This window comes from Mixophyes fleayi, chromosome 6, assembly GCF_038048845.1.
Source record: "Mixophyes fleayi isolate aMixFle1 chromosome 6, aMixFle1.hap1, whole genome shotgun sequence".
In the NCBI taxonomy this organism is placed as follows: Eukaryota; Metazoa; Chordata; class Amphibia; order Anura; family Limnodynastidae; genus Mixophyes; species Mixophyes fleayi.
Window position 1 is genome coordinate 57197239 of NC_134407.1, and position 19474 is coordinate 57216712.

General features: G+C 39.6%; 1 long non-coding RNA gene across 1 annotated transcript in view; it reads left to right on the forward strand.

The window, feature by feature from the left end:
* Positions 1-16931, forward strand: part of LOC142160271 (uncharacterized) — a 35486-nt gene extending 18555 nt beyond the window's left edge. The window contains exons 4-5 of the long non-coding RNA XR_012693126.1: positions 15116-15183; positions 15866-16931. This is a non-coding gene — a long non-coding RNA (uncharacterized LOC142160271). The remainder of the gene's footprint in view (positions 1-15115; positions 15184-15865) is intronic.
* Positions 16932-19474: the final 2543 nt, after the last annotated feature.

The window sequence follows — 19474 nt, forward strand, 5'->3', positions numbered from 1 at the left end:
CGGTTTCCACCCCCTTCACTCCACCAAAACTGCTCTAGCTAAAGTCACTAATGACCTCTTAACTGCCAAATCCAAAGGCCACTACTCCCTCCTCATGCTCTTGGACCTCTCCACAGCATTTGATACAGTCAATCGCTCTCTCCTGCTGCATAGCCTTCGCTCCTTTGGCCTTTCCGACACTGTCCTTTCTTGGTTTAAGTATCTCTCTGACTGCTCCTTCTCTGTCACTATATCTGGCTTCCCCTCTTCCTCCTCCCCACTTCCCGTAGGTGTCCCTCAGGGCTCTGTCCTCCGCCCACTGCTCTTTTCTTTGTACACCTCTTCACTGGTTGATCTTATCAGCTCCTTCGGCCTCCAGTACCATCTCTATGCTGATGACACCCAAATCTACCTTTCTTCTCCTGTACTCTCCCCTTCCATCCTCAATAAGGTGTCTTGCTGCCTCTCTGCCATTTTCTCCTGGATTTCCCAACATTTCTTCAAACTTAATATGGCCAAATCCGAACTTATCATCTCCCCCCCTCTAGATATTCCTCCACTCCCACCCTCTTCATCACTATTGGTTCTACCATCATCTCTTCGCACCAAGTTCGATGCCTGGGGGTTACCTTTGACTCCTCCCTCTCCTTCACCCCTCACCCCTCACATTCAATCCCTTGCCCAATACTGCCACCTCCATCTCCGCAACATAGCCCATATTAGACTCTTCCTCTCCTCCGAGGCCATCAAAACTCTCATCCATTCTCTGATCATCTCCCACCTTGATTATTGCAACCTCTTCCTCATAGGCCTCCCCCTTACCCGTCTCGCTCCTCAGTCCATACATATTGCTACCTCTCCCGCTGGTCCTCATCTGACTCCCCTCTCTGTCAAGCCCCTCACTGACTCCCCCTCCACTTCAGAATCCTCTTTAAACTCCTCACCCTCACTTTTAAAGCCCTCTCTAATGCCCCATATCTCTCCAACCTAATTTCCACTCATACTCCTTCTTGCCCACTGCAGTCATCCAATGTCCATCGTCTCACCTGCCATCTGATCACCACCTCTCATTCCTGCATTCAAGACTTCTCCCGTGCTGCCCCCCTTCTCTGAAATGATCTCCCCCGTTCTATCAGGCTTTCACCTAGCCTGTCAGACTTTAAACGCTCCATTAAAACCCACCTGTTCAGACTGGCCTACACTTCCTCTGCCTAACGCTGCCCTCCTCCATCCCTCTTCTCTCTCACTCTAACTAATCTTTCTTTACCTCATCCCCTCTTTCTTACTCCCTGCTCCTCTCCCCTCAGTGTTCTCGTCTCTCACCCCTCTTCCACTCTGTGTCTCCTTTCAGTCTCCTCCTCACCTTTAGATTGTAAGCTCGCTTGAGCAGGGCCCTCTTTCCTCGTGTCCTCCTCCTCTTTTTTCATTTGCCCTTAGCCCTCTGTCTCGTCTCTCCATTTTGTCAATTGACTCCTGCCCCCACCTTTCCTCTTCTCCCGTACCTCCTCTTCTCCATCCCTGCCTTGATCCTGTAAGTGTTCCCCACTCTACTGGACACAGGGCACAGGCGCATCCCTTTATTCACTCCCCCACGTATCTCATATCCTTCCTTTCTATACATTTGAATTCACTTTTACCCCTTTGCCCTATGTACTTCTGTCTGCTAAATTGGTACTTGTTTATACATATGGCTCTTTGTCTATATTCATTACCATTTGCTTACTGCACTTTGTTTGTACTATCTTGTATGCCATGCATTCTCATCCTGTACTGTTACGCCAAGCTCTATGAACTGCGCTGCAGACCCATTGTGACGCCTCATAAATAAAATATAATAATAATAATATCTGATTCATCTCTCAGGTACGTGATTTTCAGTATTATCACTTGCACCAGCTACAGGACTGGTGTAAGTGCTGATTAACAGTGATGACAGCTGTGTATGCATGCTAGAATATGTGTTTGCAATCAGAAGCAACTCTAAAAATCCACATCCCTTTTCTCCACACAAACGGACTTGATCTTTCTCATCCTTCTAATGAAACACATTTTCCACCTACTGGATGCAGTACAAAATCGCATTTCTAGTCACACTTTGACAAATGTAACAAAAACCATCACACACAGGCGTGACACATGTTATAAAGACAGCTGTTAGAGCCCCTCAATCTCATTAATAAATTAAGACACAATGACATGCAGTGGTTGAAGTGGAAATTTAGAAGTGGCGGTATGAAAATGTAATAGGAATGTAAGTGAATGGAATTCGATAGTATTACAGTGATTGCAGTAGGAGAAGTGGCGATATGACATACCACAGTATACACCCCCACTTCGACATGAGAATAACTGAATAGTATATTAGAAGACACATTTTAAATGATGTTTTACCTCTTTCCAATGTGCACATTTTTATGGTGTATCAAGGGGTGTAGCTAAAGCGTTGTGGGACTCATATCAAGGACCACCATGTTTCATATCTCTCAACTGTCCCGATTTTGGCAGAACATCCCAATTCAGGGCTGCAAAAGGGGCCAGACTTGAAAATGCGAGGAATATTGTGTGGCTTATATTGTCCCGCTTTCAGGAATGTCAATGTTGGGAGGTATGATGTATATAGAGCAGACAAATTTTCACTTCCTCCAGCTTACTGAAGTTCCCTCTACTGAACAGCCCGTGGCTGCTGTTAGAGTAGCTAAGAGTAAGCAGCCAACACTGTTAACCAATCACAGGCTTCCTTTTGGCTACTATGACAGACGCCATGGCCTGATCACTAGAGAGAGAGATCATAGAGAAAATGTCAGTAAGAAATTGTCTGCAACCCCACTGCTGCTGCATAGGGCTTTGACCGGGTAATTCTACCCCCCTTTCCTGCAGCTGCACCCCTTGCTACCTCTGCCCCTGGGTGTACACACAACCCTGAAAAGCTAGTGGGAGATTGACTTCTGGGGACAGTTCCAAGGACTAGGAAATATACTATGAAGACATAAAGCAGTGCGGTCCCACTGCAGATTGTAAATTTGCCTCAATAACAAAAGAGGACACACATACACAATGCAATCAAGAAATTGTAAATAGTAATTTAAATGCAGCTAACTCAATGTGTATCCGTGTGTGTTATTTTTGTAATTAGCGGGGTATGCAAGTATAAATTGTGCATGTGTGTGTTCCTTGGGTGTCTGCTTTGTGTGTTTCTGTCTGCATATGTATGTTTAGAGAGCAGCTTTGTCTGTTTTTAAGCACCTTTTGAATATATTTGTCACAGCTCATTGAGCCCCTTAACAACCCAGCACCAAACCTCCAATCCTCTCTTCGCGACATGGTTACCTTATTACATAAAGAGGAAACAAAAAGAGAAAAGAGAACTGGAGTCATGTAGTGCTCCCAAAGGCTCTACGACATCCTGATAAAACTGATCATCTCATTAGTTAACGGAAAAAAAAAAAGTTTTTAAAGATTTTTCTTTCCTCTCTGTACTTTTGATTTTTAATGTTCTCACCAAATGCAGTCATTTTATTTGATCTTTTCACTCCTTGCATGTAGGAAACTAGTTAATGGCCCATTAAACATATTAGGACAGCTCTGCAGCGAGCAGCAGCACTTAAGACAGAAACAACAAGAAACAACAGGAGAAGTTTAAATTTCTGGAGGAAAGAAAAAGCCCTCGAGAAACAGATTAACAAAATATAAAAAAACAGAACTAATTTAATTTAATTTGTTAAATGATTAAATGAACTTTGATAATAAATATTAAAGATTTTTTTTATATCAGGATATAAATAGCAGTCATGTTGCGAAAATCACAGTATACTAATTGTGGCATAGGTCATCTGTCAATAAGGGCCTCCTCCTAGTGATTTTAAATAGCTTGTGTAAGCATTATTTTCTTCCATTATTATATGTAACATTGTTTACTTATGTTATTGCATCTAACTACCTGTAAAAGTGCTAAATAGAGAACACATAAAATAGCTTGATAAAGCAGCAATCCCACAAGAAAATTAGTTTTTTTAAACATAAATCACTGTAGTAGGCTATAACATTTTCCTTGTTTTGTTTCTTCAGGCTTCTTTAAATGAGTTATAACTCTGCAGGAATTGCACAGTTTCATGTGACTACCAAGGCAACCACAGTCACATGACACATGATGCAATGAGCAGAGTGGGTTTGCAATGCCCCTCTGAGCTCAATCTGCTCTGTGCAATGTAAAATCATCCCCTTCCTTCTCTCCCCTCTGCCATCGCATGACATGCTGAGAGCTATGAGACTGTGGGCTAGATTTACTAAGCTGCCGGTTTGAAAAAGTGGGGATGTTGCCTATAGCAACCAATCAGATTCTAGCTTTCATTTATTTAGTACCTTCTACAAAATGACAGCTAGAATCTGATTGGTTGCTATAGGCAACATCCCCACTTTTTCAAACCCGCAGCTTAGTAAATCTAGCCCTGTGTGTTTGTGACTGGCAGCCATAGTTGTCTGCCATCCAAAAAGATTTTGAAAGTGAGATAGTGATTTGTAAGAAGACAGATAAGAAAAATGACTATCAAACGCATCTTAAAATGTACTTTATTTAAAGAAAAGAAAAGGCTATGTGGGATCATCAGTAATTGTTATTATTTATTTCCTTAGAAAGCATCAACTTAGTCCTCAGCACTATACAGTGGGGAGATAAATCAAAACATTCAATGATTACAATAGTATTACAATATAGAGTAACAGCAGTCCCAGACTGTCAGGGCCCAACTTGCAAGAACTTAAAATATAATAACAAACAAAGAAAAAGGTACAAGTAAAGGAGAAATCATTTTGCTGCTAGGTTTCCTGATCAATGTTTAGAGGTCAGAAAAAGGGTTTGAATCACTAAAGTAACTTTCGCAACATTGGCAGATTTGAATTCTACTCCATCCAATCCACAGATCTCTGGAGAATCAGGAATATGTATACATATATATATATATATACAAAAATTGAAGAAGCCCATCTTACTACACCAGATGAGAAATATATATATATATATATATATATATATATATATATATATATATATATATATATATATTTCTCATCTGGTGTAGTAAGATGGGCTTCTTCAATTTTTGTTATATAACATCATAACATATGGGAATTTAATTAGATAGGTCTGTTCATAGACTTGCATCAGATTTTGTTTGGGGATGCCCCTATTGTAGTACACACTGATTGTTTATATCATGAATAAAATAAATGTTTTTCATTTATTCTTGTATGTGCACAATCTTACAGCTATTGTGGTGATCCACATCAGCACACTGTGGGCCATAGCGGTATCTCTGGATGTGGCGATAAGTTCTCACTTTCTGATGACTTGTGGACATTTACCAGAATTAGAATTATTAGTTTTTTAAAGAGTTGATTGGCATGAGCATTTTTGGCAGGAACCCATGAGTGCTCGTCTACCTAAAAAGATATGTGACGCTAAAATTTCTTGCATCCTGGGCGCTGGAAGAAAATGGATATTTATAGCAGGTTTTAGCAAAGATGCTGAAAAATGTTAGGGGTCTAAAATGTGGATGGCAATTTCAAACAGGCAGTGACTAGATTGATCATACTTGCCAACTCTCCCGGAATGTCCGGGAGACTCCCGCATTTTGCGAGAGTCTCCCGGACTCCCGGGCGAGTGTGGCAATCTCCCGAATTCTGCCCACTTCACTAGGAAGTGCCCACTTCCTAGTGAAGTGGGCAGAATTAGATCCCAAACGCCGCGATTCCCGATGAATCGCGGCGTTTAGCCCCGCCCCCCGCTGTCAAATGACGCAATTTGCGTCATGACGTCACAGGGGGCGGGGCCGAAATGACGCGATTTTGGCCGCCCCGCCCCCTCACGCCCCCCTCCACTGGCTGGCTCCCGGAAGAGAGCTGAAGAAAGTAGGTAAGTATGAGATTGATGATTTCACAGACTTTAAACTGGCCAAAGAACTGACTGTGGCCACACATGTGCCAATCCTGCTGCTCTGATATAGGGTGTCTGACAATGGAAAATGGTGACATCAAAGTAGATGAATGTGTACTGTTGTTGTACACAAACTCTAACTATAGTAGTTCTGCAGCACAGTGGCCTAGTGGTTAGCACTTGTGTTTCACAGCACTGGGGTCATGAGTTCGATTCCCGACCATGGCCTTATCTGTGTGGAGTTTGTATGTTCTCCCTGTGTATGCGTGGGTTTCCTCTGGGTGCTCCGGTTTCCTCCCACACTCCAAAAACATACTGGTAGGTTAATTGGCTGCTATCTAAATTGACCCTAGCCTCTACCTCTCTGTCTGTATGTGTATGTGTGAGTGTGTGTCTATATTAGGAAATTTAGACTGTAAGCTCCAATGGGGCAGGGACTGATGTGAATGAGTTCTCTGTACAGCGCTGCGGAATTAGTGGCGCTATATAAATAAATGATGATGATGATGATGATGATAGTAGAAAAGCAATCCAGTCTAGTCGATATTATGCAACTAGATATTGTTCAATGGATTGATTTACCCAAGATGTTTATTGTTCTAAGAATGAAATAAGATGAGAAACAAAGGTTGATACCCATAATTTTGCAGACTGTTCTCAAAACATTTATTAGAATTCTATGCAAATAACTAAATTTTCCTGCAAAGCTGGCAAAAATGCATTGGAAAGTGGGTTCATGGTTGTATGGGAATAAGCAAATGGTTCCAATAGTCTGGAGGTTGAACTTGCAGAGGCTTGTCTATGACACAGGTTGGATTTAATCCTATAAAAGATTTCAGCCTGAAGACTTGGCCACCAAAGAGAACAATTAGAAATTGAATGGTATTTTTGATCCAAGGTAACCATACATTTTAGAATCATGAGTCTCTATGAGTCATTAAGAAGAGCAAAGCAAAAGAAAGGAGTAACTTTGCACCTCGGCAAAGCCATGTTGCATTGGAGGGGGAGGTGTGAGAACATGTTGGGGTAGGGCATGTCCTAGATCCACCTTAATTTGCAGTGAAAAATATAGTTATCAAGTATTTGTGTGCTACATGACAAAAAAGTCAGTATTTTCTTTATGTGCAAAATAATAAATTTGCACCTCTTGCATTGTAACATGGTTTTGTCCAGTATCAAATTTACTCCTTTTTTTTTGCTTTACTCTACTTAATGACTCAGGCCCAAAGTGTCTAATCTCTAGGGCAGGGGTAGGCAACCTGCGGCTCTCCAGATGTTGTGAAACTACAAGTCCCAGCATGCTTTGCCAGTAGATAACCAGCAGATAGGTGGAAAGGCATGCTGGGATTTGTAGTTTCACAACACCTGGAGAGCCGCAGGTTGCCTACCCCTGCTCTAGGGGAACAAACAAAGCTTTAGGCGGTTAATAAGTGGGCTCTTGATTTTGTCTTACAATTAATTAAGATCTGAGTTTCACAAACAATGTGCAGAGATTCGGCGGTATCAATATTTTTCACAAGTAAAATTTTAGGTAATGCAAAGTGTCAGCTTTAAGGTACTTGTTGCCTTGACGAAAAGTTATAATAAAAAATAAAACAAGTAAAGAATGTATTGGGGTTAAGCCTCTTGGCCTTGTCCATGTACTCAAAATTACAAGATGGTTAACCCCTTCCAGCTTTGCCTTGATTGCCCAAAGTACTTTGTTCCCCATAGTGGTATATTACATTTTATCTTAGCTTTAGAGGGTGAAAATTTATTGGAGAAATTGTCAAAGGAATGTAACTAATTCCTGCAATGTCTGTAAACAATTATTAATTTGCAAAACGACAATAATACAAGAAAAGGTTCACAATTCAGGAGGAAGGGGGTGTGTGACAGGATGGACCGCCTATGCCACCTGTCTGCTGTTGCTGGGAACCGGCTGGGCTTACTTTGCCACCGTTCCATTTCGTTATCCCAAATGCGCCTTCTCACCACAGTAGGAGGGGCTTACAAATGCTGCCACCACTAGAATCCTTACCGGCATCCAGTACCGGGTTTCTTCTGAATAACTGATGCTGCTAATGTACCCCATTACTTGTGTACCTGGGCTGGTACTGCTTACCTCTTCCTATGGATCAGGGTTGCTGTGGATGGATCCCTCCTGGCCTACCACACTGGCCAGAGCTGTTGGGTAGCGGCTGAGTGTTGGTACTGGATGTTGGGTCCAAACCTCAGAAACAGTCTGTAACGGATTCGATTTTGGGTCTACGCTGTAGGTTACAGGATTTTCAGCATGAAAGATGTTTTCAAGCAGGTCTTTGAAGCAAGTGATGTTTATTTGCAGTCACACTGATTGAAGGTATCAGTGCTCAGGTCAGATGAAATCAGAAGAACAATTTTCAATAGAAGACAATACAGATTTGGACACAGCCTCACAGGCTAATCTTAGAATCAGGATGCAATTTGAATACCCAAACGAAGATTTAAATGCAATGCAAAGCTAACAATATTTACACTTCTCTGTTATGTGCTAAACCTTGATGCTTGCATTATCTGAGATGCAGTCACGCCAGACAGCCAGGCAGCAGCCCCCTGCTAGTTATACAGGCTAAACAGGTGTTTGTCACTTCACATAAAGATTTACTTAACATTTCCTGCTATCAGCAAACAGACTTCCTCTAGCAAAGTTACAAGCCCAAACAATGACACTTACACACAAAACACATCCCAATGTAACACAATAAGTGCATTTCAAATTATACATTGCTGCCTGCACCTCTGATTAAAATACATTTCTACAATAAAATATTTCTACATGATCCAGCCACAAATAAACTATTTATCAGTGATCCAGTCACATGGGGCGATGAGGGTTTCCCGACCTAAAAGCCAGTTATTGGGGAGTACACCTTAGTCAAACTGTGGCCTCTTTTGGTCCTCAGGCCTCTCTCTTCTGGCAGACATAGAGTCCAACTACCTTAACTTGCCGACACTCTCTTGTATCTGGGTCTTACCAAAGACGTACAGAACCACCCTTATAAAAACCTCTCCTACCTTATCATACACAGATAAGACCTGGGAGACTTGTAAACAACATCTATCCATTACACCACAATGGCACAACCCTGATTTTCCTTTGGTTCTCTCTAGGTCCTCTTCTTGGATCTGGATTGATTCGGGAGTAGGGTTCATCGTAGATCTCTATAAAGATCTCCACTCCAAACATCTAAGTGTTTTTGAATATCTACAAAATGCATCTTATAAAATCTCTCCTGTCGGTGGAATCTCCCACAACCAATTTCTCGATTGAGGCAAAATGTGTCTCCTTACCATTGTGGAGAGGCATGATTGCCTAACTATATAATATACTTCTTGTGTTAGGACTCCTTCTGAATTTAGCCTGCAGTACCTCTGTGCTACCAGAGGTGCTGCTGTAATACTTGGACAGTTTCTCCTTGCCTGCAAGGGGTTAAGTCCTCATCTGTGATCACCTGTGGCTGGCCTTTTTAAGACTGCCTTTTCCCATATACCAGTGCCAGTTTGTTTGTCTCTGCTGCTGTTCTCCCTGTGATACTCCTGTTTGGATCCTGACTTCTCCCTGGCATTTGACTCCTGCTTTGTCTCATTGTCCTGCACCTCCTCTTGTGACCCAGATCCTAGTTTCCTTTGACCTTGCTCCTGCTTTCTCCCTGGTATATTGTGGATTTTCTGGCTTCTGACCCCTGGCTTGCATGAACCTCCTTTTGCCTGATTCTCCCATGGATCATTCAATGCCTCATGTCTATTGGCTAATCTGTGCCTCGTGCCTCCTCACTAACCTGGTAATTCAGTCTCCTTGTAGTTGCACTTCATCTGCTAAACCTGGTAACCTGAATCTGCACTCACCATTTGTGCCTGATATCCAGTGTCTCCTGCTTCATCTGCTAAACCTGAAAATTGTGGTCATCCTGCAACCCTGTGCTGCAATTCACCTTTTGTGTCTCGAACTCTGCATTTATCCATTATACCTGTTATTCCTGCTATCTTGAACCTGCTGCTTCTATGAGCTATGCTTTCCATTAACCATTTACTGCAGTTATGTTTATAATAAAGACACTTTTGGCTCAAGTATAATCACACTCTGTGGAATTTATACAAGTAATCGGTAGCACCTTGATGACATACTAGACTCTGGGAACAGATGCAAGAGGGAATGTCGGAGGGACATGGGTCTGCCTCTGGAGGATTATTGAGAGACCATTATGGGGAAAGGTGGCCTTCAGCTCGTTCTCTACTATGATTAAAGAGAATGCTTACAAAGTCTATTTTGGGCTTTAGATCCAGAAGAGTAGTCAGACCATGCCAGAGCAGAAGAGCCAAAACGTTAGTCAGACTATGCAAAGAGTCGAGAACCAGAAGAGTAGTCAGACAATGGCAGGGGTCGAAAGCCAGAATGGTGGTCAGAGTAAGCCAAGGTTATATACAAGAAATTCAAATAGGATCATCAAGAAAGCTGGTTTCAGGAACAGAAGGTCAATAAACTGACAATTTGCTCTTGGCCCGCCAACATATTTATAGGGAATGTTGGTCGTCTCTTTCTGATGTTTGTGAAAACATCATACATGAAAACATTGCCCAAGTGTAGATTTGAAAAGTGCCAGTTGCCTCTTTTTGACTCTAGTGGACACTTAGCACACAAACACTGTATGTAATTAAGATGTAAGTATATGTCTGCAAAGTGAAAATAGAGATTCCATTCTCAAACAAGCAAAGTCATGATTTATTGCATAAAGCTATATGTAGATAATAAAAACGAGTAACTGCAAATACAAAACCTCAGCCAATTACATTGGGTTCTCTAGCTACAACTCTTTCAGTTTGTTATGCTTGATGTACTAATATCTAGCTTGAATTGTTTCACTTCAATATTGTTATTTGTTTTCTTACTTTGTACTGTTCTTCTTTTTGTATCACTCTTTGTTGACACAAATAAAAATATTTAAAAATAGAAGAGTAATTACACACAAAACAAATAAAACAATACATTTCAGCTGCATGCATGTAGTTTCTTTTAAGTAAAATTAGGCCTACAGTCAGATAAATTGAAGCAGCTGTCCCAGGGAGCACAATGTAGGGAATTAGTCTCACTGATCAACCTTAAATTAGTAGTTTGAATTTTGTTAGTAAATTGAATGATGATTAAGTTGGGAATTTAAACTCTTAGGGGGAGTTCAGTTCTGAGTGAAGTCCTGTTTGAGCCTTGCATGATGTGCACCTGCAGGTATATCCAGGTATTACAATATCTAAAACATTCATCATCATCATCATCATCGGTTATTTATATAGCGCCACTAATTCCGCAGCGCTGTACAGAGAACTCATTCACATCAGTCCCTGCCCCATTGGAGCTTACAGTCTAAATTCCCTAACACACACATACACATACACACACAGACAGAGAGCGAGAGACTAGGGTCAATTTTGATAGCAGCCAATTAATCTACCAGTATTTTTTTTTTTTTTGAGTAAAAAATTGCTAATTTTTCCTCGTACCTCATAGATGTGCTAGCAAAATCGGTAATGTTTTAGTACCTAACATTCCGCAAAGTCGCATCTTGCAAGGCTCTAACAGTACTTCACTCAGAATTAAAGCCCTTATTGTATACACTACTAATATACTTATACAAATGTATATGTTAGTTTAGATAAGGAATAATAACAGTGTCAGTATAGTTACTGCCTTTAGATTCATAAGCAGAACTTCATATCATTCATGAACATGCAATTCCCACTCCCGTAATTGGCTTCTTTGTTGCACAAAATGTGCGCTTTTTATATGAATCCCCACTGTTCCTTTAGGGCTGAGGCTCACAGGCATGTAACCATGCTCTTGAGGTCCAGTGCTGTCTGCTGCATTTACAGCATGGCCTTGTGTGTATGGTAAAACGCCCATTATACAGACTTACACTGTAATCTGGAGGCCTATACGCATCATCATAAAGTTTTACCCACCATGATGTCTGTTCCATCTCAAGTTGGTATCCAGTAGGGCAGAATACTAATTACATTAGTAGCAATCTGGAACATTAGTCTGAATTATATATACAGTAATTTTATCCTCAATATTTTCCAAATACCTGCCCGGATCCAGTGTTTTAGGTGCCCTCAAACCACTGATATATTAGACAGCAGCTTAATGGTAGTGCCAGACCTGGTTGCACCTGTAAAAAGTTAGAAAATAGGAAAAGCCCCTATAGAGGCTGATAATAGCATACGCTGACTCTACAGCATAAAACGTTTTCTCACTTCTAGGGCTGTGACAGTATCAGTGTGCCTGGGTGCTGGCAGCTTCCCTGAGCACACAGTGCTAGTCATTCTTTAGGAAGACTCACTGGAGCCAGGCATAATTGGAAAACATGCAGTTCACAGTGGATGTCCAATGCCACTACCTCTATTGATTGGCACAAAATCTTGGCACATGCCATGCAACCCTTCCAAGCTAAGTGCCAAAAATGTTATTTGATTAATAAATAAAAGGCTTGGTTGATGTTAGAAAGAAGCCATCCTTCACTTTATATACACTGTATATACACACTGTAGATTCTGTGCCGTGGACCCTGAGGTTTTCCAGCCCCTCTCTGAGATAAAATGATTAAATTGTCAGCAAACCAAGAATCTTAAGATTTCTTTTGTGTTTAATCTTGACTTCCTAAAAGGAGACAGTGACATGCAAAAGGCTTAACAGACCAGATTTGTTTCTCTAAGCCAATTAACTGCAAATTGCACAGCAAAAACTTTTCAATCCTAGAGCACCGAGCTTGTCCCTGCCATGTGATTAGTAGTGGTTCACCGCGCAAATGTCAGACAAGATATGTATCAGAAATTTCATGTTTGCTTTGACCTATGAAAAATGAAGCTATTTGTTGTTCGCTGTATGCATATTCTTTTTTTTTCCCCATTTGTTTGTATTTTATTTTGTATTCCCCCAAAATGCAACCATGGATATGTAAATGTGCTTCTCAGCAAAGTAGCAGAAGCCAGTAATCAACATAGAATATATCTAAAAGTAAAGCAATCTAACCATGCAACCTCTGGAAACGGTACAAAGGATGGACAATTTAATGTGTGTTTAATTGGCTTGGAAATTTAAGGTTGACTGCTTGTCTGAGAAAAGCACTAAACCATTTCTGGGTTAGCTGCATTTATTGTGGCGGAGGCACCTCTCATGATAATGGGTGGTTTACTGCACTGTGTAAATTTTTATTAGGCAAGGAGAGAGAGTCTGTGTTCCAATTCCCCTTTCAGAAATACAGACAAGTGATGGACATACTAAACTAGCTACTGTTAGGTGCTAAAACAGGTTTCTACTACCAATTGTAGCAAGGTTTTATCTCTTACATTCCTACTAGCCTGCCCTAATAAGTGATGTAGAAACTAATTAGTAATTGCTATGTTATATGTAAACATACAGTTAAAGTGGCTCATTTGTTGAATTGGTGGTATAAAGGTGGCTTTGTTGTGGGTATGACTAATGACTAAAGTAAATATAAATATGGTGATAGACAGAGAAGAAATGTCTTTCGTCTACTCTTCTCCAAATAATATAACACATCGTTACACATTCTTAGCATAATTCATGAAGAGCAAAACAGGAAGCGCATCTATATATATATATACAATAGCACCTACTTTTATGGGTCATGGCACACATATGTACACACCTACGGCGAGCCCGGCCATGGTCAGAACATCTGATGTACACAATGAGCACTACTGTGAGGATGGGACTCACTAAACTGGAACTATCACATTTAACTCACCTTCAATTATTTAAACTCTTCCCTTTTTCTTCTAATATACTGCATGATTTTTATTCATGTTTAATATAAATCCTAATAATAAGGAATTACTGAGTTTGTCTTTATTTAAACAATCACATTTTTTATTTTACTTTCTTTTGAAATACACAGGCTTAGGTGCACTGAGTCTAACTTTTGCTGTGCTTGTGCCTATATAGTGCAATGGGTTTGGATACAGCTTCATGACAAGTGTCTGGTCATTCTATTTATGCAATCAAGTAGGAAGATGAAATATATGAATACCATTAAAATAATGTGACTTTTCCAATCTGCACAATTTTTACTTTACCCCAGTTTTCTAAAGATGAGAATATTCCATATTCTCATCTTTACCGTCAGTTTGGTTTGTTCTCATGTTAATGAGAAATAACACTAACACGTAACATTTATAAAATACATGCTAAGTAGTTTGAAAAGTTTGTCTAAAAACAATTGATAACAACAATAAAAACTTCTATTTACTTAAGAAATCACTAAAAAAAGACATTTTAAGAAACTAAAAGGGACAAAAAACATTATATTTTTTTCAAAGACATTTTAAGAACATTATCAGATAACGTCTCTTCTATAGACTAACCACAATGTGCCTAAACAGTTTGAGAACTTCAGAAGGCTCAACATACAGTGGCGTTACTACCATCAGAGCAATCTATACGGCTGCTACGGGGTCCGGAAGTACAGGTCCATCTGCTCTGGGTCCCAGCTCTGTTCTTCTTATGAACATGCACGGGATCTGGCACATACACAGTATAGCACTATTTTGACTTTATGATTAATTTTCCAGTAATTTTGTTTTGTTTTCATATACAAGTCTCAAACTATGCATGTTGTTATTTCATATCAACCAGTGCACTGTGCCAAAACGCCCACGTTCCTCGCCTAGTTTCCAATTATCTCTTGCGTCTATTGCCGGAGGAAGAAGTACTCTACTGTCTGGTTTGGGGCTACCCAGAGTCCCCAAATGATTTAATTCTGCAAAAATTGTTAGCACATAAGGGGCCTGATTCATTGAGGATCTTAAATGAAGAGGTATCTTATTTCATTCTCCTGGACAAAACCATGTTACAATGCAAGGGGTGCAAACTAGTTTTCTGTTTTGCACATAAGTTAAATACTGACTGTTTTTTCATGTAGCACACAAATACTTGATAGCTTATTTGTACACTGAAATTTAAAGTTGATATTTGTGTGCTATATGAAAAAACAGTCAGTATTTAACTTATGTGCAAAACAGAAAACTAGTTTGCACCCCTTGCATTTTGACATGGTTTTGTCCAGGAGACTGAAAAAAGATACCTCTTCATTTAAGATCCTTAATGAATCAGGCCCAAGATTTGTAATTTAACTTACATTAAATTATTTTTCACCTATCTTATACATATTGCAGGTTGATAAGACATCCAAGTGGTGAGGGGAATGTCTATATACCTCAAGTCTGCCAAAATTGACACAACTGTAAGGTCATATATTTAATGAATATTTTTATAAATGTATCATGCATTTGATATATTTTGGACTTCTTTGATGTTTTTCCTAGTGCCTGTACCTCCTCTTTGCGTCTATAATCTACACTTTCCCTGTTTTACTGATTTCTTCAGAGAACTGCTTGTTTAATCTTCATTAACTAAATTTTAAAAAGGGGAGAGTGTGATCCTACGTGCTTGTGGAGTGATAGTTTTATTATTTTAATATTATTTTTGAACACAATACATTTATTTTCTGCTAATTTGCTTAGAATGTAGATGTCTCACCATTGAAAATAGGGTCTTCATCTTTGAAATATCTCCTCATCCTAGTAAGCCAGCTAAGCATCGGAGGTGTACTATCTGCATCTTTCTGCTTTTTGCGTTGTACCAGTGGGCATTCTGTGCCATTATTATATGTAGGGTACGCCCACTGTCCAGGGAAACCCATCTGCACCTGTGCTAAGGGAGATTCTAATAATTGCTGAAATGCAAAAAGTGCCCATCACTACCAGGTGTTAAATCCACTGAAAATGAGTGAAAATCAAAATACATACATTTCAAGGAATTCATTAGTGCTGTGGAATTGATGCCTCCTAAAGAGGTGGGGTACATTGCATTCATTGGGGAGACACCGTTTTTACTTTCTGTTCCTTTTTTTTTTTTTTTTTTAGAATTTTACTTACCCCTTTAATGAACTCTGATGTCCACCTCTGATCACTGAAGGATGACAGAAAGCTGATTGAAGGGCAGTCTCCCAGGAAATGAAACCTGTTCACACAGTCCAAGTATGCTAGCCCTACCGCTGGCCGGCACTGATTTATACCAAGAGACATTCCTTCCTCCTGTAACAATAACTGGTCTTAAACTTCAGACCCCCTCTCCCTCACATTACATACTTGTTCTCTATATGTGGACAGGTAAAAGTGATATAATGCGTGTGCTCAAGGTAATGAAATCTGTATTTGCTTCCAGATGTTTACACAGTATAATATACAGTACAGGAATATAGACACATGATACCTTACTAAGCAAATATCAAATATGTTTAGTTTTGACACTTGGGGGTATATTTACTAAACTGCGGGTTTGAAAAATGTGGAGATGTTGCCTATAGCAACCAATCAGTTTCTAGCTGTCATTTTGTAGAATGTACTAAATAAATTTTAACAAGAATCTGATTGGTTGCTATAGGAAACATCTCCACTTTTTCAATCCTGCAGTTCAGTAAACATACCCCTTAGTGTCTTCTGATTCTTTTTCTCCCTCTCTATTGTAAATAAACTCTACCTTTTGTATCCGTAGGAATCCTATATTAAATATAAACCCCTTATTGTATAGTGAAATATGCAGAAGCTAGATAAAACTACAAAAATAAAATATAATAATAATATTGCTGAAAATAATTTTACCACCTGACAAAATTTTACACATTAAGCTGTGAGAGCGACACATTCATTACGGCGTGCATGTACATTGTCCTTTTCTAAAGATGGGCATATAAATATATTATAACAAGTGTTTATTAGGTTTGTCCTAATGGGAAAATAGTGCAGGAATATGTGTATGTAATATATATATATTACAGAAAATTTGGAAAATCCTGAATTGCTGACAATGTAAGTTTTTCAGAACTGGCAAAATATTTTGTGAATGGGCTGGAAAAAGGTTTGTAGTTCATACATTTTTTTTTTAAAAAAATGCTGTATTTGAATAATGTTTCTAAAAAATATTCATAATGAGATCAACAAATGCACATAATAAATTAATTTTAATAACCTTAAATCATGTTCCTAAATTTCTTTTTTATGACCATTTAATAAAAGATTTGTTACACACACACACACACACACACATATATATATATATATATATATATATATATATATATATATATAAAATAGTATAATTAGGAGGCACTCACAGGACTTTTCCAGATTATTAAAGTGTTTATTCCATTAAAAATTGGTCAACGTTTCGGGGCCCCACACAGCCCTTTATCAAGATGGTCTTGATAAAGGGCTGTGTGGGGCCCGACACGTTGACCAATTTTTAATGGAATAAACACTTTAATAATCTGGAAAAGTCCTGTGAGTGCCTCCTAATTATACTATTTTTTACATTCTTGTTACTGGAGTTCCTGCACCCAGGCTGGAGAAGTATCTACAAACGTGAGTGCCTTTCCTGTTATGTGTTTTATATATATATATATATATATATATATATATATATACACAAGTTAATCCGTGCATGATACTCATGCATTCTAGTCAAATCAAGCTACTTAAGATGTTAAAAAGGTTCTTGTCATGCATTTGGGCCTAGCCCAGGCCTCCTCAGGGGAAGAGCGTTACTTCCCGACGCAAGCGCCCTTTTTTAACGTGGTTTTGTCCACATGTCACCACCTCATCATTTTTCTCCATCGCCTCATCCTTCATCTTCATCGCCACATCCTTCATCAAGCTACTTAAGGTGTTAAAAACTCCCCACTGTCACCCCCGGCAACCACCAACCACTCCCAACTGTCACTTCTCCTTCAAGAAATATATAGGTCAGTGTATAACTCTGCCCAGCAGGTGGCGCTGCAGCTTGTTTTTTTCACACACGCCACTAGGCATTTATATAGAAGATATATATATATATATATATATATATATATATATATATATATTTATATTATATATATATATATATATATATATATATATATATAGTTTCATCCCATCCAATTCATTGCTTACAAATCTATGTATTAAATTCATCATGAGATTGAGAGAACATTGATTATTTTTTCTCCTAAAATCTTGCATTTTGTAAACTGCATGGATTAAATGACCAAGATGGTGATGACTGCAGGGGTGACACTTCAGCATTTCCGGCTTGAAGGATGTGGGTAGATCAGGATGCTAATGCCTGAATGGTGCTAGGAACAGAAGTACCCCTTTCACTGTGCCCACATGCAAAATAGTGATTTTGTAGATTGTAGTGAGTTGAAAAAACATCCACAGGTTATTCTCTTGTTGGTTCTTGACCCTGTCAAATGACCAAATTTGTAAACATCCTGTGGGGTAGTGGTGATCGGTCCTTAGCCTAAACCATCAATGTGCATTCCATGTCCCTTTTATAGTGGAAAGCTCATTTATAGGTATAAACTACATACTGCTGATTCCCTCAGCATTACACTATACCTTAACATCGTTAATCTTATCACTATACATTCTTATCTACAAATAAAGACACCGACAACTTTGTAGTGGAAAATAACGTAAACTTTTTATTTATTTATTATTTTTATTTATTTATTTGTTTACTGCTATTAACCTATGAAAGGGTGGCGGCGAGAGCAATACAATCAGCTAACAACTAATAGCGAAACTGAACAGTGTTAGGCCCACAGGCACTAACCTCTGGTCCCAGGCACTGCAGTCCTTTACGATCGGCCGGTGCTAAATCTGGCGTCATCGTGACCACTCCCCTCTGGGCTCCCCAAGACGTACGCGCACAGTGCAGGTCAAGGGGTCCTCGCACAGAGGTACCAAGAGCCAGGGTGCTTTGAAAGGAGCAGTGACGTGCGGCCAATCAGCGATAGCACCGTATGAATTAGTCGCTGATTGTAAAAGCTCTCCTGCCACGCTGGAGTCCTTTAACGGACACCCAGCCCGCCACCCAAAGCCCTCACTAACTTGCCTACTCTCCAAAAGAGCTGCTCTACAAAAATCCAATTACCCTCTTCAGACAGGTGAACCCCATCGTTCCTATAGAGATGTCCATGCTCAGATCTTATCAAGGGGTGATCTACCACTATTCCCCTTATTTCCAATAATATTTTCCTTGTTGCCCTGTTTAACTCGGAAACAATGGCTTTTATTTTAGTGAAAGCTATCTTTGGACGCCAGTTAATTTGGGGTATTATATTGGACCAGCATACTGATATTGAAGGCCATCTATTTGTAATCCTTCTGAGATCCTCTCGAATGGCAATAATTAAGTCCAAAGACTTTCCTATGCCCACATCATTTCCCCCCAAATGATTTACCAACACATCTGGTAGGCCTGCTTTAGCAATTTCAGCAGTCAAAAGTGGCATCAAACCTTGCCATCTCAAGCCTCTTACACCAATCCATCGAATATCCACAGGCCTACCAAAGGCTTCTTTATTGTTGGCAAATTTATGTCCAGAACACGAATGAATGCCCAACAAACCATATTTTTAGACTCCGAGTTGAACCACCTGCAACACAGATAATAGGAGTCATCACCAACAGGTTGCTCACAAACACCTC